The 27,563-nt window shown below is 46.9% G+C and overlaps 1 protein-coding gene across 6 annotated transcripts in view; it reads right to left on the bottom strand.

Annotated features, from left to right (window-relative positions):
• Ttll11 (tubulin tyrosine ligase like 11) overlaps positions 1-27,563 on the bottom strand; it is a 214,227-nt gene that overhangs the window by 168,116 nt on the left and 18,548 nt on the right. The window lies entirely within an intron of this gene.

Here is a 27,563-nt window from a genome sequence, read left to right as displayed (position 1 = left end):
ACATGGGACTGCCCTCAGTCTCTAGAGGGAGGTAGAACATGGATTAGAAAGGCAGTCACAAGACCTGAGTTCAAGTCACTTTGCCAATCCTTAGTTGTATTCTTGTATGAGTCATGTAACTAATAACAATGACAGTGGCTTAATACAGTTTGTGAGTATCATATTAGGCATCTTACACTAGTTGCTTCATCAAACTGTCCCAGAAAACACGGTTGTTATAGAGGGGTGCAGATGTTATGTGTGAGAGGAAAGAGCCTGCCTGGGTTCAAGGCCTGGTGCTGTCATTTACAGTACCAATTATTTCTCTCTGCCTTCCATACCTGCTAAATAGAACTAATCTTGTCTTTTTTTTTTTTTTTTTTTTTTTCCCGATCTTCTTTGTTTTGAGCAGGGTACCTTGTCTAACCTGGCCTTGAACGTGCTCTTTAGCTAGGGATGACCTTGAACTCCTGACCCTTTTGTCTTCAACTCCCAAGTGCTGGGATTACAGATAACCAAACATCACACCTGGCTTATGTGGTGCTGGACTGTGCATGCTAGGCTGCCTGAGCTACCTCTGCACATGCTAAGCGAGCATGCAGCTGCCTGATCTACATCCTCAGCTCAGGACTGAGATTGGGCTAAGGATTCAATGAGAAAATAAAAGCTGATGTGTGAGTGACGAAAAACCAGCCACTGTCATGTTTTAAAGATAGAGTAATTTGCCACTCTAACTGGGGGAGGTGGGGAGGTGGGGAGGTGGGGAGGTGGGGAGGTGGGGAGGTGGGGAGGTGGGGAGGTGGGGAGGTGGGGAGCTGGGGAGGTGGGGAGCTGGGGAGGTGGGGAGGTGGGGAGGTGGGGAGCTGGGGAGCTGGGGAGGTGGGGAGGTGGGGAGGTGGGGAGCTGGGGAGGTGGGGAGCTGGGGAGGTGGGGAGGGGGGGAGGGGGGGAGGTGGGGAGCGGGGGAGGGGGGGAGGTGGGGAGGTGGGGAGGTGGGGAGCTGGGGAGGTGGGGAGGTGGGGAGGTGGGGAGGTGGGGAGCTGGGGAGGTGGGGAGGAGGGGAGGTGGGGAGCTGGGAGGTGGGAGCTGGGGAGGTGGGGAGGTGGGGAGGTGGGGAGGTGGGGAGGTGGGGAGGTGGGGAGGTGGGGAGGTGGGGAGCTGGGGAGCTGGGGAGGTGGGGAGGTGGGGAGGTGGGAGCTGGGGCAGGTGGGGAGCTTGGGGAGGTGGGGAGGTGGGGAGCTGGGGAGGTGGGGAGGTGGGGAGGTGGGGAGCTGGGGAGCTGGGGAGGTGGGGAGGTGGGGAGGTGGGGAGGTGGGGAGGTGGGGAGGTGGGGGGGTGGGGAGGTGGGGAGGTGGGAGGTGGGGAGCTGGGGAGGTGGGGAGGTGGGGAGGTGGGGAGGTGGGGAGCTGGGGAGGTGGGGAGCTGGGGAGGTGGGGAGGTGGGGAGCTGGGGAGGTGGGGAGGTGGGGAGGTGGGGAGGTGGGGAGCTGGGGAGGTGGGGAGCTGGGGAGGTGGGGAGGTGGGGAGGTGGGGAGCTGGGGAGTGGGGAGGTGGGGAGGTGGGGAGGTGGGGAGCTGGGGAGGTGGGGAGCTGGGGAGGTGGGGAGGTGGGGAGGTGGGGGAGCTGGGGAGCTGGGGAGGTGGGACTGAGTCCTGGACTGACATCTCTAGAGCCCTGTGCCTTCCTCCATATTCCTTTCAACCCTCAATGGGACAATATAAAGATGTGACCAACTGAAACGTGCAAAGGACGGAGCGCAGTCACCCCAGCCAGCACACGAGAAACAGGTTTTCGGGTTGCGGTGCGTCTCACAGACTTGGCCAAGCCTCCGATCTGTTTGGACCTTTTGAGAGTTAGTCTGTCATCAGCAGCATTCACCTTCCTCCCGGTCAGCAGGACACTCCTGTTCAGATCTGGACCTGTGATCATATATAATTTATAGGTACCCGATTCCTCCAGGTCATGGCTTCAAGGTGTTCCCCTGGAGCTCACATGGTGGAAACTTAACCCCCATATGCATATATTGATGGTATCTCAAGGTGGAAACTTAGCAGGTAAAGTTGGAGAAGTCATGAGAACGGAGGTTGTGACGACACTGGTGACTTCATAAGGAAGGGAGAGAGACTCCCCACTGCCGACGAGCACATTTGCCATGTCTTGTCCTATGATGCTCTCTGCCACCATGTGAGGCAGTAAAAGGTCCTTCGCCAGCTACTGGCATCTTGACATTGGACTGTGGAGCTGAAAGACACACTTCTATTCCTTGCAAACCGGCCAGGCTCAGGTACTAAGACAGCCTGAGACAGCCATGTGGGGGAGCTTTGGGAAGCTATGGAAGTTGAAAACTGAAATGTTGAGAGAGGAGGTTTTCAGGGGGAACATGTAAAGATGGACAAAGGCATAGAGGACACCTTGCTCTCTGCAGCTCCCAGCATGGAAGCTCTGCTCTGAGCTGTCACCAAGAGCAGCACCCAGAGGCAGACAGAGCTGGTGACATCCACTGCCAGACTTTGCCTTTGCTGTGCAAGCCTGACCTAAGCCATCTGTGCTCTAGAATGTACTTATCTCTTTGACTGGCCTATATTTCTAACTGAAGCTTTTACCGATTCCTTAGGCTTGTAAAAGATCCTTAACAATGGAGAAACACTTAAAGCCTTAATAATGGTTCACATCAATTGTTTCCTCCATGTCAGCAGGATTCTAGAATGGAACTTCACAAGAGATCAATGCAGGCTTCCGGGCCCTTCACAGAGCCTTTCCTGCAACAGTGACCTTGACGTTTCTGCCATTATTTAATATTCATCCAAGGCCTCCACATGCACAGCCTTTATGGCAAATATGAGTGCAATGGACAAGTGGCAGCCATGGATCAGCCAGGGAAAAATGTCAAGTTTGCACTGATGGGTAATTTCTGCCTCTGGGAAGCTTTTTCTAGGCCAATGAAACTAACAGTTCAATATATTATCAGGAGTGGTATTTTCTCCTCTGAATTCGGGGTGTGTGCCTTAAATAAATCAAACTACATGGTCAATAGTCCCTGTCATTCATTACACTGTTGAATATTCCTTCTGCTCTTTGCCAGAGTTGTCACTACAAATCAAGATTATTAATTCTAATAGGTCGTTGAATTTTCTGAACCCAAAGGATCCTTGGAGATGGACATCATCTCATCCATTCATAATTCAAAGGGGAGGCTGAGGCCTAGAGAGGCAACAGGACTTGCCTTGGGCCCCATAACTGGCTAGTGGGCAACTGGGACAAGAACCCAGATCTCTTGGTTCCACTTCAGTTCACTTGGCCATTGTTATTTTTGATAAGATAAAATCAAAGACCAATTTTCTGACTTCTGTAGGAAAGGTTCTCTTTGTATTCCAGACATTACTGACATCTGGGCTCTGACCTCACCGTGAGAATGGAGTTGTCTGGGATACCCGAGTTTCAAATCTTCTGTCTGGATTGCTAGTGTGATCAGAAGCAAGTGCCACCAGGCTCAGTCATTAAAGGGACTGCCATGCCATCTGGACCCGAGTTTGGTCCCCATCATCAATAGCTGGACATGGTGGTGGAAGCCTGTCACCCCAGCACTGGGGGGCTCTAAGGGAGCCATGCTAGCTGAGCTCCAGGCTCAGTGAGAGCCCATGCGTCAAAAACAAAACAAAACAAAGCAAAAACAAACAAAAAATAGTGAAGAGCAATTGAGAAAGACATCTGGCTTTGACCTCTGGCCTACACACACACACACACACACACACACACACACACACACACACACCTAGGAAATGAGGCCCCCATACCTTCAGTCCCCTCAGCTGCTTCTTTAGCAAGAAAGACTTTTCAGAATTCATATCCTCTGACTTCTGTTCCCCTCACCCCCATAGACACCTTTCCCTCCAATGACTGATGTTAAATACAGTTTCTATCTCTGGACCCCAACCCCACCCTCACCTCCCACTGAAAATTTTGACTTGATTTCAGCTGAGACCTGGATATGTGATTCTGACGTGTGCACTGGGACCCACTGGACTAAAGTGAATTAAGCCAAAAATACCATCTGAAGCCACTATCTGAAATGAAGTTCTATGCCTTGGTGTTTGCCAGAATGTGAGCAAGACGGCTCTTACACTACAGTGATGGTATCTCTGGTTTATCCAACTCTGCTGTCGGATGTGAAATCCATTATCTTGTAACTGTATACACGGATGGCTGAGAGAGATACACAGAGGATGCCTTGGCCAGCTTGCTTGGCACTCATGAGGCTTATTGAAAAATTTCTGCATCTTTTACTGCCCCCTAGTGGGTATTTTGGAAAGGCATCTGGGAAAGCCAGTCTGTTCAAATTTCCAACATTACTTAAATGGGGTATTATTAGCCTTAAAAGGGCAGGGAATGCTAAGAAGGAGGCACCGTGAGGACTCTGAAGAGAAACAAGCCAAACACAAAAAGGCAAGTCCTGTAGGGTCCCACCATACAAGGTCCCCAAAGTCAAATTCTGAAGAATACAGAAGTAGAAGGGTGTTTGCCAGACCGGGTTTGGGGGTAGCAGTGGTTAATAAACGGTTCAGTTACTCAAGAGTTAAAACATTCTACAGCTGGATGGTGGTGATGCTTGGACGGCCAAACTTTACAGTCTAAAAACGATGGAGCCATGGCTGAGGAGACGGCTCCGTTGGAGGAGCGCCTGCAGCCTGCCTGTCGGCACTTGCCTGTGATGGCAGAGTTGGGATGGGGTGGTGAGCACTAAGGCGGGCAGATCCCAGAAGCTCCTTGACTAGCCAGCACAGTCTTACCAGCTCCAAGCAGTCTCAAAAGCTAAAGTGGAGAACAGCTCTACAGATTCTTGCCGGCATCTCTGGCCTTCGCATGCACATACATACATGTGCATGTCTCCACATAAAAACATATGCACACACACACCACACATACCACATACACTCATACACATGCCACACACCACATTACACACACTGCCTACACACATACACCCACCACACCCATATCCTACACCACTCACAACACACACACCACACCACACATACCACACCACACACACCACACACACCATACATACAATACACACATACACACACCACACACATCACACATCTGACACCACACACACCACACCACACATACCACACTACACATACATATAACATATCCCTTATCTCACACCACACACACCACATAACACACCACACATCCTACATCCCACACTACACACACACACACACACACACACACACACACAAAGATGAAGCTGGTAAACTCCGTTATTCATATTTACTCTTAACTAGTCTTTGGTGAGTTGAAAAAATAAGCAAAAGCCAGAAAAGTCTGGATTTGGGCTCCACTGTTGCTAGGTCATTTCTAACTGTTGTGTGGCCATGGAAAGTCACTGGACCTTCTGGCCTCCGCTATGTTCACCTGTAGAATCAAGGGCTCATTGGAAGGCCCTGGGCTTCAGGCTGCTAACAGGTGTTGAGCAGGGGTTTATCTCAACATCACCTCTCTGGGGGGCTGTGTCACAGACACACCAACAGCATTAATCACACCGGGAGGTCACGCTGTGCTTTACCACCAGCACAGGACGATGGGAGAGCGGGCTGTGGATGGGAGACTTGGAATGCATTGAGGCATGGGAGAGAAGCAAGTCACAGCGCTTGGAGGAGACCAGCAGCTGGACCAGAAAGGCACAAAGCATCATCAGCATTGAGAGGCAGGCGTGGGGACAACCTCCGAATTACGATGACACCAGGGTGTCAAAGCTAGTTAGAGCTGTGCTTTGTCATCTTGGAGTGTCTGCATTCCATCATAACAACCCGGGCCCTTGGTGTCACAGGTACAAACAAGGCTTTGACAGATGAAGCAGGTGTGACAAAAGGTACATTGGACAGGACACAGGGGCTCAATCCTGACAGCTGTGGGGTCTGTGATTGGTACCCAAGGGAAAGTTCACCACTTCGTATGCAAGACAGTTTCTGAGCCCAGCTATGACTGGAGTTAGCTGTCACGTGGGTGACCAAGGCCAGACAGGGAGGGCAACATGGACCATCTGAGGGCAAAGTGAGGGGTGGACTGAGGTGGTTACAAAGAACTTGAGCAGATGACAAAGCAGGAGAAAGTGGTGGACATTTAAGAGACTGCCAATGACAGAGGACAGCAAGAGAGGGATCACCAGTGTCAGGGACACAAGACTCCCACTCACCAGATTAACAGGCAGAGCGGACAGCTCAAGACACTATATATGGGTCAGGCACTGTTCTACACACTTCATCGCACGTAATCCTTGCAACTATCTTGTTTTATAGGCAAGAAAATGGGGGGCTAGAGATGTCTATTAACCTGCCGAAGGTAACACAGCCAATAGGGTTAGGAGCCAGGGTTTGAATTTAGGCAATTAGATTCTAGAGTCCATGTCCAAAATGAATAGATTACCGTTGGGTGTGAGAGGTTAGCCTGTTTGGTAAGGACCTTGAATATCATTTCAGGGACTCTAGGTGATGCTCTACAAAGGCAGGGACTTCCTAATGTGTTTTTGAGAAGGAAGAAACTAATTGATGTGTATTATGGAAAGATCTTCCAGGCCCTGGATAGAAAATGTCCTGGAGGGGGCAGATGTCCACAGACTGAGAGGAAACGTTGGCACTGGACGGTGGGACTGGAGGAAGGTGGGAGGTTTGAGGAAAACATGTAGAAATAGAATGTTCCAGTTCAGATACGAACTGTTTCCTTCCAAAGGTTCAGAGGTTCATTCACCAGTGTAGGCAATGTGGACCTGAGGCTCCACCTTCATCAGCAGATTAACTCACTAATGAACTCAGAATGTGAATGGACAAGCTGGAGAGATGGCTCAGCAGTATGGAACTCACATTGCTCTTGCAGAGGACCAGAGTTCAGTTCCCAGCACTCAGGTCAGGAGGCTCACAGCCACCTGTAACCCTGGCTCTGGGGGAATCCCACCTCTTTCAACAGGTACTTGTGCTCACATCACATCTCTACCCCCATGCAAACACATATCATTCAACGATTTTTTAAAAAGTTTAAAATAGTTTGAATAGACCATTGGGAGGTGGGGAGCTGCAGGGGGTGGAGTCTAGTTGGGGACCTCGGTCAACCTCTCTGCTTCCCACCCACATGGGGTGAGCTGCTTTGCTCTCCCACTTCCTCTGAGATGTTTAGGCTCACAACAATGGAGCCAGACAATCATAGGCCTAAACTTCTGAAAGTCTAAAAGCACACCAAGTCCTTCCTCCTTTCAATTATTTAGATGAAGCGTTTCATCACAGAGGACACGAAACTAACAACCTCTTGGGTGAGGGACTCTTAAATACCTTGGTTGGGAAACTAAGAGGATGTAGCAGGGAGTCAGGAGCAGGGGCAGGGGAAGGTGATGAGCCAGGTAGAGGGCGCAAGGACACGGCTGGGGGATGTTTATGTCACTTTTCTTCTGCTGTAATGGAACACCGTGACTCAGGCAAGGCAACTTTGGAGAGAGAGACAGAGAGACAGAGAGAGGGTTTATTTTGGCTAATGGCTCCAGGGGGTGAGAGTCTGTGATGGCCGGAACAGCAAGCTGAAAGCTCATATCTTGGACCATAAGCAGGAAGCAGAGAGAGCTAACTGGAAATGGCATGAGTCTTTCAACTCTCCAAACCCACCATTGACACATCCCCCAACAATGCTGCACCTTTTAAACCTCCCCAAACAGCGCCACCTGCTGGGCACCAAGTGTTCAAATACAAGAGCCTATGGGGGACATTTTCATCCAAGTCTCCACACTTGGACATGAGTCTAGAGTTTGGGGGAGAGATGTGAAGTCACCAGATGATGATAGCTGCCACAGACCAGATCATCTTGGAAAATAAAGAAGGGTATATCCCAGAGCTGGAGTCTGGGAAGGGCACCAAGATGGTGAGGCCTCTCTTCTGAGCTTGACCTGCAGGCAACTGTTGGATTTTCAACTGGAGATGGACATGGGTACCCACGAGAACTGCCACAAAGGAGGTCTGAGTCTGATGCAAGAAGATGTCATGGCCACAGGATCCCTGAAGGCCTGAACAGGGACAGGGATAGTGGCGCTGGGGCAGGGGATGGGAGGAGGCAGGTTGCTAGGAACCCTGTGCCAAGTGATTTTATGGATGGACGTCACTCTTGATGAGTACAAGTTTATGCGGGACATAATCTATCTATCATTAGGGAGCAATCAAAAAGCCACTTGAGAACGCATCTGGGGCCATAAACTGCTCGGTAGGAAGGAACTAGTTATTTCGTGTTTGTCCATCCACCCCCTGCAGGGCCTTCGGACTGAGGACACCAGCCCTGTGGGGCAACCCTGCCTGGCATTCCTGACACTTCCCATGGTTCCAGCCTCAGTTAGCTCCCCACCCATCCCTACTTGATTTCTCTAACAAGCAGATACTAAGCCTGACTTAGTGGTCTGAAACATGCCATCCCAGAGGCCTTGCATGACCTCTGAGTGCATGAAGGACCTCAGGCAGCTACTTCCTTTTGTCACCAAGTCCATGTACCGGAGTGCCTGTTGGGGGACAAGGGTTGCAGTAGGTTACAAGGCTTTGATAGATGGCAATTCATATCTCAGTACAGACACTTTCTGGGAAAACTTGTCTGTTTCTGTTCCTGTAGGCTGGATAGTTTGCGAAGAAAACTGGTTTATTTGGCTCACAGCTTGGGAGGTTCAAGGGTATCAATCACATCAGCTTTGGTGAAGGTCTCATGGCAGATAACATCACATTCAAGAGGGAGAGATCATATGACCAGACAGGAATCCCAAGAGTGACTTAGAAACTCACTCTGCAACAGTGTGGTCTTTTGAGAAGGTCCCAGAGAACTGCCTTAACCTCCAAGTGACCTAAGGACTTCCACCCTCCCAGCACTGTGACACTGGGACCAAACTCCCAACACATCAGCTCTTGGGGCACAGGCTCAAACTACATCCACACCGCTGCACTGCCTGCTGGACCTGCCCAAGCTATTCATCTTGCGGATGTCAGTATCCTTGTCTGTCCAGCAGAGGGGTGATGCTTGCTCCCAACAGTTCAAGAATAATCCAGTACTAGCCACCATTTACTTGCTACAGCTTGTTCCGATTTGTACCAGCCTCCCTTGGTTTCCCCAACATCCCTTGTGTTCCTGTTGGAGGTGCATCCCAAACACCTTGGCTGGGGTCTAAGTACATGCTTGGGCTATCCCATCAATGATTAGGATCTGTCTACCCACCCTCAGCGGGGTCCTGGTGATGTCACACTCATGTTTTCTACACCCCTAGGACCACTTCCTCCAGGGTTCACACTCCCAGCCTGCTCCTGGTCTCATGAGTCCCCTTGGTCTCCTGCGAGGTAACAGGAAACTTCACAACTGCGCCAATCCTGAATCCAACATTCAACTGCTGAGTGAGATCTGCCTCCAGCTAAAGCCATTTTTCCAATTGTGAGGATTTCCTGCTAATGAACTGGCTAAATAATCTTTAGTTCACTTCCAAGTATATACAACTTCATTACAGTCAAGAGCACTTGAGATCCTGGGCTCGTTTCTTCCTACTGCCCAGCACTGCATTCCCATATCTCTTGTATTGCTACAGTCGTCCTCACATTAAACTGATCCATGTCGTATTTTGCCACATTCCATCCAGGTACCCTCATCTCAATGTTCCGTCAGACAAAGTGACAGTCTTAGTCACAAGACTGAGCACATCTATGTGTACAGCTGAAATCTGACACTGAGGTGAGGAACAGCTCTTCTCATGCGCTTCGTAGCTAACAGGTTCTCCCAAGCTCATGAGAAGCTGAGGGAACTACTAACTTCTGAGGGCAGGGGAATGATCATGACATGTTGAGTCTCCTGTCTGCTCTGTCCTGCCTCTCTGTGCCCTTTATGCACAGAGCAGGACTTGGCTGATACCTCTCAGAACCTGTCCACCATCTCCTCTGTTCAATCTGTCACGTTGTGTCCAGGATGTTAGATTCACGTGGCTTAGAATGCTACACCTGGGGGATTACTCATACATCTGTTAAAGTCTCCCGGGATGCAGGTAACTCTCACTCTTTCTGGGATAGTGTTGCCCTGTGCTGCAGACTCATCATGACATGTGGCACATCCAGTAAACTCATCTTTCCCTTCAAATCTGTTTCTCAGTGAGTACTGCCACCATCCATGTATGTGCCTGTGCCAGAGACCTGAGCTTACTTGCTTTGTCTCACACACACACACACACACACACACACACACACACACACACACACATACACACACACACACCCCTCACCAGCCAATCCATTCTGACACTTCTTTATACACCCAGTGGTTCCCTTGGCTTCCCTCTATCACCAGCATCACTGCACAAGCTTCCCAGTCATCCTGAAGGCTGCTAGCATTGCCCACACACCACATTCAGCTCTTACAAGCAACACTATAAAGTAGGCACCAAAGGGTAAGCTGTATGAAATTGCTATTTTTATAGGCCAGATATAGTTCTTGTGCATATGTGCACACAGGTCCAAATAGTTCACCATAAGCCTAGTATTTTCTATTGAAAGCCAAACTTTTACGTTTGGAGCGGGGTGTTGTTTTGGTTTTGGAGACAGTTTCATACAGCATTAAATTTTATGTTCTTTTGTATGTTTGATGTGTGTGTGTGTGTGTGTGTGTGTATGGTATTCATATGTTATATTGATAGTGATAATGTTATAAGAAAGGAATCCAAGGTTCCCAGAGGTCAAACTTGCTATGTAGCCAAGGCTGGCTTTGAACTCCTAATCCTCCTGCCTCTGCCTCCGAAACACAAGGGTAAATTACAGGCATGCACCTGGCTATAAAACTGGGTTTTAAAGGATAATTTATTTCTCCAAGGTCACACATTTTGTATTCCAGAGAACCAGGATCTAAACATAGGTGTGTGTTCAAATTTCCAAAACCAAGCTTTTGCTGCTGAATTGCATCAACTTTCAGAATCTACATGCTAGTTCCTGGAGAAATGCTCACAGCTTTACGCTTTAAAATGCTATCAATATGTATTGAGAACAATGTCTCCCAGCACCTACACTGGTCCTTATGCTTGTCATTTTACTTAATCCTGGTAGTCACACCATGAGAAATCCGCAGGCATTAAATAGTTTTTGTTCTTTTGTGCTATATGTTGGGGCGGCGAGGGTGGGGAGATTGCTTTTAATAATGTTACAAGAGAAAATATTGAGTCCCTTAGATGTCAAGTGAGCTTGAATGATAAGGCCAAAGATCAGGAGGTGAGAATAACAAAATCGAGAAAACGTTATGGACTGAGCTACGAATGTGGTCTCTTGCTTGCTGTCCTCAGCATCAGTGGCATGGCCCATGGGTGGGTGTGGCTGTCTCAGGTCCTCAAGTGGATAGACAGGGACAGCGGAGCAGGAAGAACCTTCCCGGAGTCTTGGAAGACTCTGACCTTGTACAAAGAAGCCTGTGTATACTGTGAGAGCCCCAGGCCAACCGTCAAGTGTCTAGATGCCCCACACAGGGACTGTCGTTTGCTGGGTGGTCTCCACCAGCAGAGTGGGGTCAGGATGCCCTAGCAAGGTCTGGGTTTCCACGAGGGTGAGTGTGGGCTTCAAGGGAAACCTGCAGGTGTTGACATGAAGGGATTTGCTGTCGCATGCCTTTGATCACCTGGAAAGGAGAGCTCGTGGCTGGAAGCTGAGCTTGGACAGAGAAATTCTCACTGCCACAGAGGCAATGTTTCAAGGGCAGCAGGTAGGCATTGGACAACTAGAATTTGAGGGCTCACAGGAGATGTCCCCCAATCCTCCTTCCACACCCACCTCTGACAGGGACCTTCACCTTGGATCATCTGTGAGGAAACTATCCTCTTCCTTGATGATCCCAAGAGGGGCTACAGAGGATCGCTTTTCGAGAGACAGCTGACTTGCACACCATCCCTCTAAACGCATTTTTCTTTCAGGAGCATCCCACAGGTCACAGTTACCACATCTACAAGGAGTTGAGGGCTGAGAGGGGAGGCTGGATCCCTGCTTGGCTCCGAACCACACCTAGTGCCCAGCTCTTATTTTCCAATATAAACAACCTAATCAACAACTCAAGATGAGCAGAGGGGAGTGGGAACCAGTGGAAGAGCGCACAGCTACACACTTTTCTTCACAAGCTTCCTAGCCTTGGAGTGGAGGCTTCTCCACTTGACCCTTGATGGCAGAGAGCCGTGTTTCTTGACCCTGGCACCTTATCTAGATCCCCCAAAACTTAGATCCATAGATCCTTGTCTCCACACACAGAAAGGACTCTGGTTTGGTTTTGCTTTTGTTTTGTTTGGTTTTTTGAGACAGGATTTCTCTGTGTAGCCCTGGCTGTCCTGGAACTCACTCTGTAGACCAGGCTGACCTCGAACTCAGAGATCCTCCTGCCTCTGCCCCCCGAGTGCTGGGATTAGAGGCGTGCACCACCACCACCACTGACACTTGTTTTTGAAACAGTCTCATGTGGCCCAGGCTGGTGCTGGCATGACACTCGTGGTCTTCATGCTCTACCTATGACGTCCTGGGGTTATAGCACTAAGCCCTAGCTGGCCCCTTTCCTCATGCAGGCCTCACCGAGGACAGGACGGCAGGGTCACTTACAGGACAGCCACCACAGGCTGCCAGAATGTAACACTCCAGGTGAACCACACACAGAAGAAACACTTATTGAAATGAAGGTGTCTGTCACACACCCACGTGGATGTCTTCATCTGTCAAGTGGGATTGTAATGAACTTTCCTGGCTGCATGGCCAGGGGACACTTTCAAATTATAGAGTACTTGAAGAATACCAATAGGCACAAACATCTCTTCACATTAATAAGGTAGACTGATTCTCATCTCAGAATATGGGATATGCAAGATGGCGGCGTTAGTCGGTGGATAGGTTAGTCGGCAACATCACCAAAACTGACGGAAGCACTTCTCTTTCTCCTTCGCCTTTTATCTAAATAAGCATGAGCTCCTTTTTTTGTGTTTGGTCCATGTAATTAAATATTCCATAGGTATATATATGAATGTGATACGTCGAAACATGTTTGTGAGTGCATGCATACCATAGTGCATGGTGGAGGTCAGAGGCCCATCATGCCTTTCACCTTGACACAGGGTCTCTTTGCTCACGGCTGCCTATTCCCATGTATACAGCGTGTTCACTGGCCTGTGAGTGGCCAGGAATCTCCTGTTTCCATCTCCCTTTAGGACCCTGGGGTTAGAGATGCAGAGCACGGGTTCTGTTGGTTCAAACCTGACTTCCCAGCAAACACTTTACCCCTGAGCCATTGCCCACATATTTTAAGAGTACTGCGTGGGGGTCTGAGCAGGGGTGAGAGGAGGGGCGCAGACCGCTGTTACCCTAGTTTTCTGTGCTGAGTGTCAGGAGGTTGCTCAGGCCTGCCATGGTGGGGAAGGAGGAGGAAGTACGTAAGTGTCACAGTGCTGGGGGGCACCTCATTCTTTTGTTTGTTTTCATTTTTGTTTTTCAAGACAGGGTGTTTCACTGTGCATCTCTGAAACTCGCTTTGTAGACCAGGCTGGCCTTGAACTCACAGAGATTCACCTACCTCTGCCTCTGGAGTGCTAGGATTAAAGGTGTGCACCACCACTGCCTGGCTTCTTATTAAAATTCTATCTCTTGCCACCCTTCCAAGAGCCCTCTGAGAAGGTCGTTATTAAGTTTTACATAGTGTGAAGGCAATGGTAGCAGCTATGGCCTATGTGGGCTGCTCCACAGCCCAAGGTGTTTCCTTGGTTTAGACGACAGTGCTAAGGGAATGGAGGTCAGAACGTGTGTTCCTCCTTGTGTCCTGCTTGCTCCTTAGAGAGAAGAGCTGTGTCAGGTGTGTTCATCTCATTAACAGCAGCACCACATGCAGATGACAGCTTTCAATGCTCAAGAGACACGGAGATCATTTTAGAATTCGTAAAGGTCGGTCAGAGTCTGTAGAGAACATGCATGTTCCCTGGGACCAAGAGGGCCAAATCATACCCAGAGTAGAGAAAGGGTGAGATACAGGGTGACGGGTGCAACTCTGGAATATTTAGTTAGAACTGTCCCACTTGGTGGGTAAATTGCTTTGAAACACATTCAGTTGCCCACTTATGAAAAGAGGGACCCATTTAGAAAGGAAAGTGGCTTTCACATTCTCAGGTCTTTTCTAGTCCCCAGAATTTATTCAACACCAATTTCTTCCATTCTAAGCTTAATTAGTGTTTCCAAGTCTCTGCATGTCTTGGCCACATTTCTTCTCTCTGGGTTTCAATTCCCTCGTCTGTATAATGGAGGGTTTTGCCTGTTGACCTTACTGAGAATTCTTCTAAGGCTCCCACAATTCTTCATGCTTTCTGGAGAACTGGTGAACATGCTCTGAGAAGCCACAAGCCTTCCTGTGACACTCTGGATGCATGTTTGGGTCACCTAAGGCAATGAGCTCAGCTGTCTCCCCACTCAGGCAGGGAGACAGACAAGGCTCATTTTGATTCAGAAGGTAAAAGTAGGAACCAGGCAAATGCATTGAATTAGACACAATTCTAGGATTGTATTAAAAATTAAATGCCTCTGAGAAATATATGAGGTATGCATTTCTAAGGTACTGAGATGAAAATGCTTTTGCTTCATACAGGACAGCCCCTGGTCTCAAGAAGCTAGCACTGCCACCTAGGAAGGGTCTTGGGAATTCCTGGTGGTGTTTGTCATTGTCACAGTAACTAAAGCATGTGACTGGCAGTTTGCGGGCAGCGTGCAGGGATTCCAGAAAGATCTCAGTGTATTGAGTCATCCTGACATGGCTTCCTGAATGTGAAAGGCTGTTTTATAGATGACATAAAGATAGACCAGAGCCTTGCTCTGTGTTCTGTAGAAACAGGGAGAAATTTTCTGGTTTGAATTGAGTATCACAAAAAAGAGCTGGATAGATAGAGGGGAAAAATTACATTTCCCCCTTTTTTGTTCCTGAAATTTTATTGAGTATATTTACTATTTCAGGAATACCACCTCCATAATGGCACAGTGGCTTATTATGCATACACTATCTAGTGACTACATATGGAAATAGTTTAAATATACAGAATATAGTCAAATAATAAATACAGAGAAGAGAGTCAAACATAGAGAAATAGTAAGTAGAGTGAGAGACTGTAGCACTTGATCATGTCTTATCTTCTTTTTCTTGTATCCAAACTTGCTCATTATAGGTAGAGAGTCAGCTAGGGAGGCCTTCATCACATCATATGGCATAGCAGTGTGAACTCATTGAAGTGTGGATCATTTGTTTATAAAGAATGTGTCTCATTTGTCTGCTCTAGAGGGCATAGAGAGAGGTTGGTTGGTTCTTTAAAAAAAAAAAACTGTATGTACAGGTTACTTATACATTATTCCAGGACAGCAAAGAGAATGCCACAATTCATCTCTGGTATCATTTGAGATAGAGTCTCACTGTGTACCTCAGGCTGGTCTTGAACTCTCGATTCTCCTGCTTCCATCTCTTAAGTACTGGGATCACAGGCACTCACCATCACACCCCAGCCACAGTCATATTAATAAACGATGGGAAAGAAGCACATGGCACTTGTGTAGCAATGAGCATCTGCTAAAAAAGAATCTAAGACTTATTGAGATTTGGCTGATTCTATGGCTGCAACAGTCGAAAACACAAGAGGAGCCTGGAGTGGCTTACTGTCCTAGTGACACAGTGCACAAAGAATGGCAGAGCTGTTAAAGGACTCAGGGTTCTGCTAGCCCAATCTTGGATAATTTAAGCATCCAAATTAATGATAGTAAAAGATTATAATCCAATGAACAAGAGTCCACAAATCCACACTAACATGCATGTTTACACACAGCAATAAGGAAGTGAGAAAGCCAAGTTCTCCTTTGAAGCAAAACATCCATCACCAGCCAATTGAACAAGGGTTGATGGCTTTATATGTCAGCATTTGGCAACCATCATCACCATAAGAGAGCCTTGTAGACAAATTTCTAAACAGTCTTAGTAAATAAGAAACACAGAGCCAAATACAGAGGTAATAGCCAAAGAGATCAGAGAGCTAGCGAAGAGCCATGACTGCCTTAGCTTACCACTTCACTGCCGTTGCTTCCCCAGAGAGAGCTTCTTCCCATCTAACTTGTGTTTTTAATTGCTTTTCTGTTCTGCCTTCTCATTGGCTCTAAGCCCAGCCACATGACTTCCTTGTCACTGCCTATCTATACAGACCTCCAGGTCTCTATGGTTGGCACTGGGATTAAAGGCTCCTGTCACCAAGCTTGGCTGTGTCCTTGACCACACAGAGACTCTGTCTGCCATGTGACTAGATTAAGGGTGTATGCTACCATCGCCTGACTCCTGTTTATGGCTCGCTATGTAACCTCGCTATGTGACCTCTGATCTCCAGGCAAACTTTATTAACATACAAATAAAATCACATTTCAGCACAATTAAAATATCACCACAGAGCCTGGCAAGGATTATTAATAAAAGCTAAAGCTAGGAGGGAGAAGGTAGTGAAGAACCTTCCCACAAGACGCTTACTGATTAGGAAGGGGATAGAGTACTCTTTGTCATGGAAACTTAGCACACATCACCTCAACCAAATGATTAAAGTTAACGTCCCGATAACCAGAAACATGGACACAGGGTACTTCCAGATGCGATACTTCCAAGCAAGACACAGCATGGCTCTGTAATGTATTCTAAATCCAGTAATGAGGAAACTTCAGACAATCCTAGATTGAGAGGCAGCCGCCTCAATGACTAGCCTGTACTCATCAAAATGCCAGTCAATGGACACAGACGGTGAAGTTCCTCCAGGGGAAGGAGACTAAATGACACACTGAGTGATGCCTATGATCCAGAGCTTTCTTTTCTATACACTATTGGAACAATTATGAAAAAAACCTGAATAGGAAGCAATAAACAGGGGAAGAGGCAACCAGCAGAACTGTGGAGAATATTTTCAAGCCACATATCCATAAGGGCAGAGTCTCAAGTCAGTGAAACACAAACAACTCAACTGTGCCTGTGCACGCGTGGGAACTGAGTTTGGATTCCTATCAGCCACGTAAAAGCCAGGTGTGGGAGGAGACGTCAATTGAGAAAATACCTCCATAGGATCAGGCTGCTGGCAAGCCTGTAGTGCTTTCTTAAAATCAGTGATTGATGTAGGAAGGCCCAGCCCATTGTGGGTAGGGCCACCCCAGGTGGTTGGTCCTAGGTGCTATAAGAAAGCAGACTGAAAACACAAACACTACATATATACTGTATATATGTATACACCTGTAATATATACAAGTATACTATAAAAAGAGTAACAATGCTGTATGTATGTACATATGTGTCCATTTATTCATCTGCTGTGTGGACACACACATATAATATGCAACCATTCTGGTGCCTGATTCCTAGTAAAATTGTAGTAACAAAGCTGCAGCTAATTTAAAGAGATTGTGGGCTCCCATTCTGTGACCTCAACTTGCTGAAAAATCTTATTAAGAGACTTATCTGCTATCTTTCATGCTACTGCTAGAGATGGCTACTTGACTAAAATATCTTTTTGTTTGTTTGTTTGTTTGTTTGTTTGTTTTTCAAGACAGGGTTTCTCTTTGTAGCTTTGTGCCTGTCCTGGAACTCACTCTGTAGACCAGGCTAGCCTTGAACTCACAGAGATCTGCCTGGCTTTGCCTCCTGAGTGTGCCACCACCGCCGGCTGACTAGAAGAATATCTTAATTCATATATAACTTCACATCAACTCATGAATTTACTTCTCTAATGTTAGTTTCTTTCCTTTTGCTTGTTTTCTTAGCTCTGTATCTCCCCAGTGAGACTTTCCTGCTGTGTGGCTGGCACTACACCCAGGGGTTCTGAGCTTCATTCTGCCCCCTTTAAGCCATGTCTTCCGCACTAATATGCCTCAGAAGCAGTTCCCAGTGTCGATCTACAGTAATTCTTACATATAAGTTATTTTTGGCATTCAGTCTCTGTTCTTTCCTCTTAATCTTCTTAGCATAACTGACAGTGAAGAAAATAAAACACGTGACTCCTCTTGTAAAACTAAAGGTGGTGGCGCACGCCTTTAATCCCAGCACTTGGGAGGCAGAGGCAGGCGGATCTCTGTGAGTTCAAGGCCAGCCTGGTCTACAGAGTGAGTTTCAGGGGAAGGCACAAAGGTACACAGAGAAACCCTGTCTCGAAAAACCAAAAAAGAAAAAAAGAAAGAAAGAAAGAAAAAAGAATGGACTCTCTTAATAAGACAGAAAATTGGGCTGGAGACATGGCTCAGTGGTTAAAAGCACCGTCTGCTCTTCCAAAGGTCGTGAGTTCAATTCCCAGCAACCACATGGTGGCTCACAACCACCTGAAATGAGATCTGGCGCCCTCTTCTGGTCAGCAGGGATATATGCAGACAGAATACTGTATACATAATAAAATAAATAAATCTTTAGCACTGCCCCCCTGTAATCCCAGCACTTGGGAGGCAGAGGCGGGTGGATCTCTGTGAGTTTGAGGCCAGCCTATTCTACAGAGTGAGTTCCAGGACAGGCTCCAATGCTACAGAGAAACCCTGTCTCGAAAAACCAAAAACAAACAAAGCAACAACAACAACAACAACAACAAAAAAAAAAACCTAAAGGTCAGGCATTGCTCAAAATGTATGTGCAGTCTTTTTTTTTTTTTTTAAATTCTTTCTTGCAATCGTAAATGCCAGTGGAAGTCTCCTCGATGAAGTGAGGTTGCTTTAGTTGGCTGTGTGGGATGAGAGACTTTGGACCATGCCGTGAGTCTCCTCCTGGCTGGTTTATGAAGTTTTGCTGGAAAGTAGCCATACTCCTTTAGTCATGTGTCATCTGTCGATCCTGCACAGCACAGCATCTGAGCTGAGTGCAACAAGACTGCGATGTGTGAAACTAAAGTCAGTTACCAGCTGCCCTTGATGGAACAAGTTTGCCAACCTCTGCATAGAAAATTAACATGTGCTACTGCCATGAGAAAAGGAAAAAAATTACAACACAGTATTATCAGCTCTAGTAATAAGTGTCCATCGAGGGACAATTTTCAATACATGTTTGAATATCCCCTGTCAATATGCTTAGAGGTCTAATAAACCTATAGGTGTGTATGCCTGTATACCACTTACTTGTCTGGTACCCATGGAGAACAGAGGAGGGCATCACGTTCCCTGGAACTGGAATTACAAATAGTTATGAACTGCTATGTGGGTGCTGGGAATTGAAGCTGGGTCCTCTGGAAGAACAGCCAGTGCTCTTAACCACTGAGCCATCTCCAGCCCCCATGTTTACATTTAATTGTTTCCAAGGTAATTGTCTCTAGTCCTGGAATCTGTTAAAATTTTCTCAAAAATAAGTTTTATTTATAACCTTTTGCATTGTAGAATTACCAGTTTACATGATCTTTAAGGACACATGGCTATTGGTGTCGGGTAGGTCATGGTTCAAATCATTGTCTGCTACCCATTGGCTGTTCATTATCAGCTAAGTAGTCAAGGTAAACTACCATCTTTGGCATATGACTAGAACTCTCCAAGGTTTATGTTTTTCATTTATAAAATGGTGGTGATAGGTGTTATGTAGCTCATGTATTTAATGTAAGAACTAAATAGAAAATATGCATATAGTACAGTCATGGGCTATAGTGAGAGTGTGTACTCTGCATGCATTAATAACTAGTGTCTATTTTCTCTTTATTTATTTACGATAGAATCTTGCTATATTGCTTGGGATGGCCTCAAATTCAAGATCCTGCTGCCTCCACCTACCAAAGGTTGGGATCACAGATGTGCACCACCATATCTGGTGTGTTTCTTATGATAACCAAAATTAATGAATTAAACTAATGACAATAAAATAGAATAAAGTTTGACTACAATTATGTTGTAGACAGTGTTGGGTCCATGTCAGTTTCACAGTTTTGATAACTACACTGTGATTGTGAAAGAAAAATGTACATATATGTAGGAGAAGCACCCAGAAATGTTTGGGGAATGTTGTACTTTAACTTACTGTCAAAAAAGATAGAGAAGGCCAGGTGGTGGTGGTGCACGCCTTTAATCCCAGCACTCGCGAGGCAGAAGAGGCAGGTGGATCTCTGTGAGTTCGAGGCCAGCATGGTATGCAGAGTGAGTTCCAGGACAGGCTCCAAAGCTACACAGAGAAACCCTGTCTCAAAAAAACAAAAAGAAAAAAGGAAATAGAGAGAGAAAGAAAATGGGGTAAATGTGCTGAAATAGTGACCTCCCAGGTTGGGTGAAGAGTTTGTAGAAATTATTGTATTGTTCTTAGAGCTTTTCTCTGAGTCTGAAATGACATCAAAATGAAAAGTTAGGGGTTAAGGACATGGCTCCAAAGGTAACAGTACTTGCTGAGTGAGCATGAAGACCTGCCTACAAATCTCCAGCACCCATGTAAGCCAGCTATGGCTGCGCATGCTACCCCAGTGCTCAGGTAGGGCTGGTGATGGGAGAGTTGTTGGGCTCAGTGGCTGGCTGACCTAGCCAGAAACAGAGAGCTCCAGCTTCCAGAGAGATCCTGCCTCAAGCGATTAAGGTAGAGAGTGACAGAGCAAGACACCAGTGTCCGCCTTTGACCTTGCTTGTGAACACATGCACCTACACACATGCATATCACACACACACACACACACCTCATATGAGGGGGGGTTAAAAAGAAAATGGAAAGGTGGCGTCAAGACAAAGCACAGAAAAGTGTTGTCACAGATTCATCCTTTTCAAACAAATGCTTCCTCACCTTTTCACCCCTCTAGAAAACAGACAGGGATATTTTCTCAGAGGGCGGGGGAGGGGCTGCATGACTGGGTGAGGGAAAGGACCAGAGGCCCCTGTCGCTAATAACTGCATCACTGTCCTAGCTGCATCTCTCCCTCCATTAGCATTGTCCAGGTGCAATCCCATGGAAAAGCCTTGAACCAGAAACAGTTGGAGAGATTCTTCATTGTTTGGAGATGAGTAGAGGAATCACAGGGCAATTTTCATAATTTCCTTTTGAAACAGTCACTGAAGTCAAGGTTGGTCCCACTATTTTCTTGCAGAACATTAGATGTCTCTGCTAAGTGACTCAGATGCCACCACCAAGATTTTCTTTTTTCCAAAATGAGACAAAGGGATACAAATTGAAGGCGAAAGATGACCTCCATTTGCTTGGGGAAGCCGGGTTTCCTTGACCTATAAAATAGTCTCTCTCGGAAGAACAGCTGTTTACGCATCTCACTTTTCCTGTCTAGAAGCTTGCCTTAGAGGGAAAGGCATATTAAAGCAGGGACCTGAGTGAGCGTGTTTATCCCCACACTTCTCATGATAAATCAGTTCTGCAAAGTAACATGATTATAATAGTTGTGATTTAAAACACTAAATGTGTCTGAGGAAACTTGAGTTTAGAATGTGGAACAATTAAGCTCCTCCAGGAACAAGTGTTGTTATATTGGGCTGTCGGAGTTGGGGGCTGTCTCAGGACAAAGTGGAGATCTCAACACAGCTAAGCCAAGCCAGGGCACAGTGTGGTCACAGTTAGTGCTTGCTCTTTCTCACTCCTAAGTGATGTACTAAAAAAAAAAGAAAGAAAGAAAAAAAAAGAGATAATTCCTCTAAAGGTGACAAATCCATTTCTATACTTTCCCAAAGCCACAAATATACAAAATGCTAAGCATTAACTTTTCAAATTACATTTATCTATTCAATGTGTATGGATGTTTTTTCTGTGTATGTGTGTGTGTACCACTTGTATGCCTGGTGCCAAGGAGGGCAGAAAAATATCAGAGCCCCTGGGACTAGAGTTACTGCTCACAGCCCTGCTGGTGCCGGGAATTGAATCTGGTCCTCTGGAAGAGCAGCCAGTGCTCTAACCACTGAGCTAAGTATTCTTGGCTTAGAAGCATTCTAGGCTTAGATTTCCATCTAACACAGCAAAGCCATTTCCAGTAGTCATTTATTTCATACATGTCTGAGCATCCTCTTTACAGTCCTTATGGGGGACACAGCTTCCTAGAGACTTCAGCTTAGCAGGGACTGCAGAATAAGGAGCACTTCCTGGGGACATTCAGTGTAATTCACATTGCAAGCCTGTGGTGCTAGAGGAGCAAACTGAGGCTTAGACTGACACTTGAGTGCATAGTTACAAAAGAGTAAAGAAAAGCTCTCAACTCAGGTCTACATCAACACCAGACCTTGGATTCTTAATAGGGAATTCTGAAATACAATGTTTCGGGATGTATTATCACTGAGAAAGAATGCAGAATTGGACCCAAAGGACAGAGCAGTCAAGCCAGACCTAAGATGGTAGCAGAGTCAGAGATGAAGGTGGGGTGGGGTGTGTGTGTGTGTGTGTGTGTGTGCCACCACAAAAGGCCTTTATAGCCTGATGACATCAACTTCAACACACAAAAAAGATTAGGATCTGGGGAGAGGGAAGTGTGGGAGGGGTAACCCTCAGAGAGGGATCCAGGTGAGAAGAGGGTGAAGCTTTGGAAATGGGAGTCTTTTTTTTTTTTTTTTTTTAGATTTATTTATTTATTATGTAATGTTCTGCCTGCATGTATGCTTGTAGGCCAGAAGAATGCATCAGATCTCATTGTAGATGGTTGTGAGCCACCATGTTGATGCTGGGAATTAAACTCAGGACCTCTGGAAGAGCGGCCAGTGCTCTTAACCTCTGAGCCATCTCTCCAGCCATCTCTCTTTCGAATGGTCTTTGGGGAGCCATGGGAAGAAGGATGTGTTGGCTTAGCCGCTATCTGTTTTTCTCAGCCAATCACACAGGCTACCTGACCCTGTCACTGGCACAGAAGAGGGTGGGACAGGGATCAGGAGGACAGTGAGAACCCTCTATCTGCAGCTTTCCTGCAGCCTCCACCATCAACCAGGGCTCTGCAAGCTCCAGGCTGCAGACTCCACCATTAATAAGATGATTGATTACCCAAGGTCCTGTGTGCTTCAACTGAAACCTTCAACAGTAATTTGCATAGATGTTTAGTTCCAGCAGGAAGTTTTGTAAAAGCCCAAACCCACAGAGTTACAGATCAGAACGCAGGCACCTTAGTGATGATGGTCTAGACTTCTGGAGCAGTGAGGTGCTTACCCAGCATCTCATAGTCAGTGAAGACATGGAGGGGATTTGAACTCTGGTCCCTTGACTCTGGCTCACTGTTGCATTTCAGGTTAAATGATGGCATGAGGGTGTTCCTTGGCTGGTCCGTCTCCCACACTCCACACCCTATATTACCCTGGTTCCCACAGTGCCTGGGTTAAGCTCTTTGCAGACTCTCTCATCTATCTCCTTGGACCATCCATCACCAGTGTCTAAGTCTGGGCTTCCATTGCTGTGGTAGAGCACCATGACCATAGCAACTTGGGAGGAAAGGACTTATTTCATCTTACAGCTTGTAGCACATCATCCAGAGAAGTCATGTCAAAAACCTGGAGCCAGAAACTGATGCAGAGGTCATGGAAGAACACTGCTTATAGACTTGCTCTTCCTGGCTTGCTCAGCATGCTTTTTTATGTCCCTCAGAACCACCTGCCCAGGGACAGCACCACATCAATCATTAATCAAAACAGTACCCACAGATTTGCTGACAAGCCGATCTTAAGGAGGCTCCCTGCTCCCTGATGACTTGAGATTGTGTCAAGTTAATATAGGACTAGCCAGCTCACACAGCGATCTCCCCTGAAAGCAGAGACTCATCCCTTGGGTGCTGGGTATTTTAAAATCACACAATAAATGTCTGCTGAGACTAAAGGAAATCATGCCTGAGTCCAGAGTATGTCCAAGTCCTGGCCACATGTTATCAGAAGCCACAAGACTCTGGGAAGTTAATCCACATTCAGAACCTCATCTTCCTCCTCTGCACAGTGAAGAATAAGAACATGGATTTGTGGAAAGGCAGCAGGATCAGTACTGCAACTTCTCAAGTGAAAGGATGGATGGATGGATGGATGGATGGATGGATGGATGGATGGATGGGTGATCACCCTTCCAGCACAGAAACACAAGGGCAAGGGCATTTTCAGCTTGTTTGGTAGCCCTGGCACTTGGTACAGGCAGATCTCAGGAAGTGTCTGTCTACCACAAGGGGCAGAAGCTACATAAATCTACTTGCACATATATCCACATAAGCCTACCATTCTGACCCCTCATCTCTGCCTCTGCAAGTGGCTGATGATGGGAGCTGCCAATGCTGAATGGAGATAAAACAGGCCATGTGCATGAAAAGCTCCCAATGGGCAGCAAAGCATGCATGATACAGGTGCCAGCTGTCACTGGCCTAATGCAGACCTTCTCAGATCCAAAGAGGAGCAACAATTTGAGCTGGAGATGATATCATCATCCTAGGAAATGCACCAGCTGGTAAGCAAGGGATACAGGGACAGTATTAGCCATCTCAGCAAGGGGTGACAATCTATTTTTAGAAATAAAAAAGGGAAACGAAGCAGATGGAGGGATGAAGTCATGCCTTTGAATCATCCAACTCCTCTGATATCTGGAGTTCCCTCACTTCTGTCTCCAGTCTTTTGCTCACTCAGTATCACCACCTTGAGCCTCAGCCTCTCGGGATGCTGTGTGTCAAAAGCAGGCAATATCCCAACCTCTGTGTCTGTTCCTGATGGGAAAAGAGCCATGTGGCCAGGTGGAGGTTGGGACAACACCTAGGCAGGCTGACCAGTGAGCGACTCCCTGGGCCTCTCACTAGATGGCATTATTTTGGTAGGTCTCCTGTCACCCAAGTCTGTTCTGTGTTCTTGGGAGACAGATCAAGTCACACTGATCTTTAAGGCCAAAGTCAATGGCCGATTTTCCAAGAGGTAAAACCTTTCAGTTCGATTAGGCAGATGCACTTAAGCATCTCCTTTGTGTGGGTGATCAATAAGCAGACGTCACAGCAGGAGAAAGAGAGAAGAAAATGTAGTTATCAACCCTAAGTACCATAAAGAGAGCAGCCCAACGCTATTGGGAGCTGCCCCAGATGTGGGCAGCAGAGAAGACTTGGTGGAGAAAGGAAAAGCTCAGCAGGAGTTTAAAGAATTATCAGAATTGAGGCAGGTGTAGAGGCACATGCCTGTCATCCCAACACCTGGCTATTGGAAATAGGAGGATTAGGAGTTCAAAGCCATTTTCAGCTACCTAACAAACTCGAGGCCAGCCCTCTTCTTGAGACCCTGTGTCAAAACAACAGCAAAAAGATAGAAAGAAAGACAGACAGAATAGTTAACATCAGTCACATGAAATAAGACAGTGTTGGGAGCTGGAGGAGACACAAAAGCTGAAGTCACAAGCTCTCAGCAAAAACATGGCACAAAGAGAGATCAAGAGGTTGACGCTTAAAAACCAGTAGGGTGCTGGAGAGACAGTTCAGTTAGTAAAATGCTTGACTTACAAACAGGAGGACTTGAATTCGACCCCCTGGAATCCATTAAAAAAAAAAAGATGGGCATAGAGGGACCATATGACATGTACTCTCAACACTAGGGAGTCTGAGACAGGATGGTCACTGGAGCTTGCTGGCCAGCCTAGCCTGCTTGGTCAGTGAGAGCCTCCACCCCACAAACCACGGTGGATGCCCCTGAGGAATGACACTGAGGTTGTCCTCTGGCCTACACATGCATGTTCACAGAGTGTGGAAGGAGGAGGAATTGGGACTGTGTGAGGTGAGGCTGCAGGACTCTCTGAAGCAAATCAAGGAGCTTAAACTGCATCTTTTGAACAAACTATTGATGACCCCAATGCAGGCAGGTCAGCATACTGTCTCCATGAAGGAAACGTTCCATTTTCACTCATTGCCTGTGGTAAAGCATCCTGACAAACAGCATCACGGAGAAGGGGGCTCAGGCTTACATTCCCAGGTTATCCTCCACCACTGCAGGGACATCTCAGTGGCGGGAGCCCAAAGCTGGTCACAGCACATCCAAAGTCAAGAGCAGAGGGAGATAAGTGAGCAGATGTGCACTTACTTACCAGTGCTCAGCTGGCTTTTCTTCTCTTGTACAGTGCAGGATCCCCAAGCCCCGGGGATGGTGTTGACCACAGTGGGCTGGGTCTTCCCACATCAACAAAGACAATCAGGACAGTTCCCCACTACCGGGACCCCACAGGTCAACCTGGTGTAGACAATCTTTCACTGAGACTTTCTTTGGGTGAGTCTTGTGTCAGGTTGACAAAACCAACCATCACAGACCACCATGCAAACAGGTAAGTCACCAAAGGTCATTGGACGACAAGAAAAGGCTATGACAGTGGGCTGCAGGTTTTTCCTGCCTTTACTCAGACCCATTCACTCCCCCATCTTAAACCCAGTGGAGAACATCGGCCTCTGTCTCAGTTTTTTTTTTTTCAAACAATGCACTTGACTCTACTCTGAGGCACTGAATTGTAAGAGTTAACTCAAGACAGTATCTGCAGGGAAAACTGAAGCACTCTTGCTCAATGGCTCCCTCTGAGAAGCTGCAAGACATCAGTGAGCAGGTTTTTGGCTTTATTCACTAAAAATAAAAAAATCTTCGCTGAGAAATACAAACTCTTTCACCATAATAAGTGCTGTTTTGATAACAAAACTCTACTTTTCTCAAATACCCAGATGGAAGACCATATGCAAAACAAAACAAAACAAAAAAAGCCCCCAAAAAATCCAAGGAATTTTTTGATTGGCCATCTGCTGGAATTGGAAAGCAAGCCTGCTTTTTCCTGCAGCACTCACAAAAATCTCCACTGAGGAGCTTGCTTGCTTCCGCCTGGCGCTACCTGCTGCTGCATTTGGGTAAGGACTTTGCTCATGGGCAGCAGGGGAGCTGGGCCTCCCCCTTGCATGGTTGAAACGCACTCACTACTAATCCACACAAGAATCACAAAGCTCCAGATTTCTTTATTTTTTACAGTGACTCACACCTCCTCTAGCACACCCACACCCACACTCTCCCCTCCCACCCCCACACTGGTACACACAGAGACAGAGACAGAGGCACTCACTGCAGAGGTACTTGTGTCCCATGTCTGATAAAGCTTTGTGCTTGTCATGGTTCAGCATATGGATGGATGACTTACCTATTTGAAGAAAAGCCTACACCCCCTGGCCCCCGCCCAAGAGGATGTCCCTTATAACAACAACAAATAGGAGAACTGCCTAAGACAAGTCATGATCTCTTCATGTGATGGGATGTGATCCAGCACTGACCTGGAAAGATGCTGGAAGTGCTGAGTGGGGGTAAAGGCAAGCTAATGAACAACGTGCAGACGACAACACTTTTCACATCAAAACCACAAACGACGTGAACCAGGAGGATGTCTGCTTGCAACACTTCTGTTCAACACCATGCAGGGTCAAAGGCATGGTAAGAAGAATGTTAAGAAAAACCTCGGTTAAAAGAGGCATGACTCGGGCTGGAGAGATGGCTCAGAGGTTAAGAGCACTGACTGCTCTTCCAGAGATCCTGAGTTCAATTCCCAGCAACCACATGGTGGCTCACAACCATCTGCAATGAGATCTGGTGCCCTCTTCTGTATACATAATAAATAAATCTTAAAAAAAAAAAAAAAGAGGCATGACTCATGTCCA

Source organism: Onychomys torridus, chromosome 4 (genome assembly GCF_903995425.1).
Source record: "Onychomys torridus chromosome 4, mOncTor1.1, whole genome shotgun sequence".
Taxonomy (NCBI): domain Eukaryota; kingdom Metazoa; phylum Chordata; class Mammalia; order Rodentia; family Cricetidae; genus Onychomys; species Onychomys torridus.
Note: the sequence above shows the minus strand (reverse complement) of the source record. Positions and strands in the feature narration are given on the sequence as shown.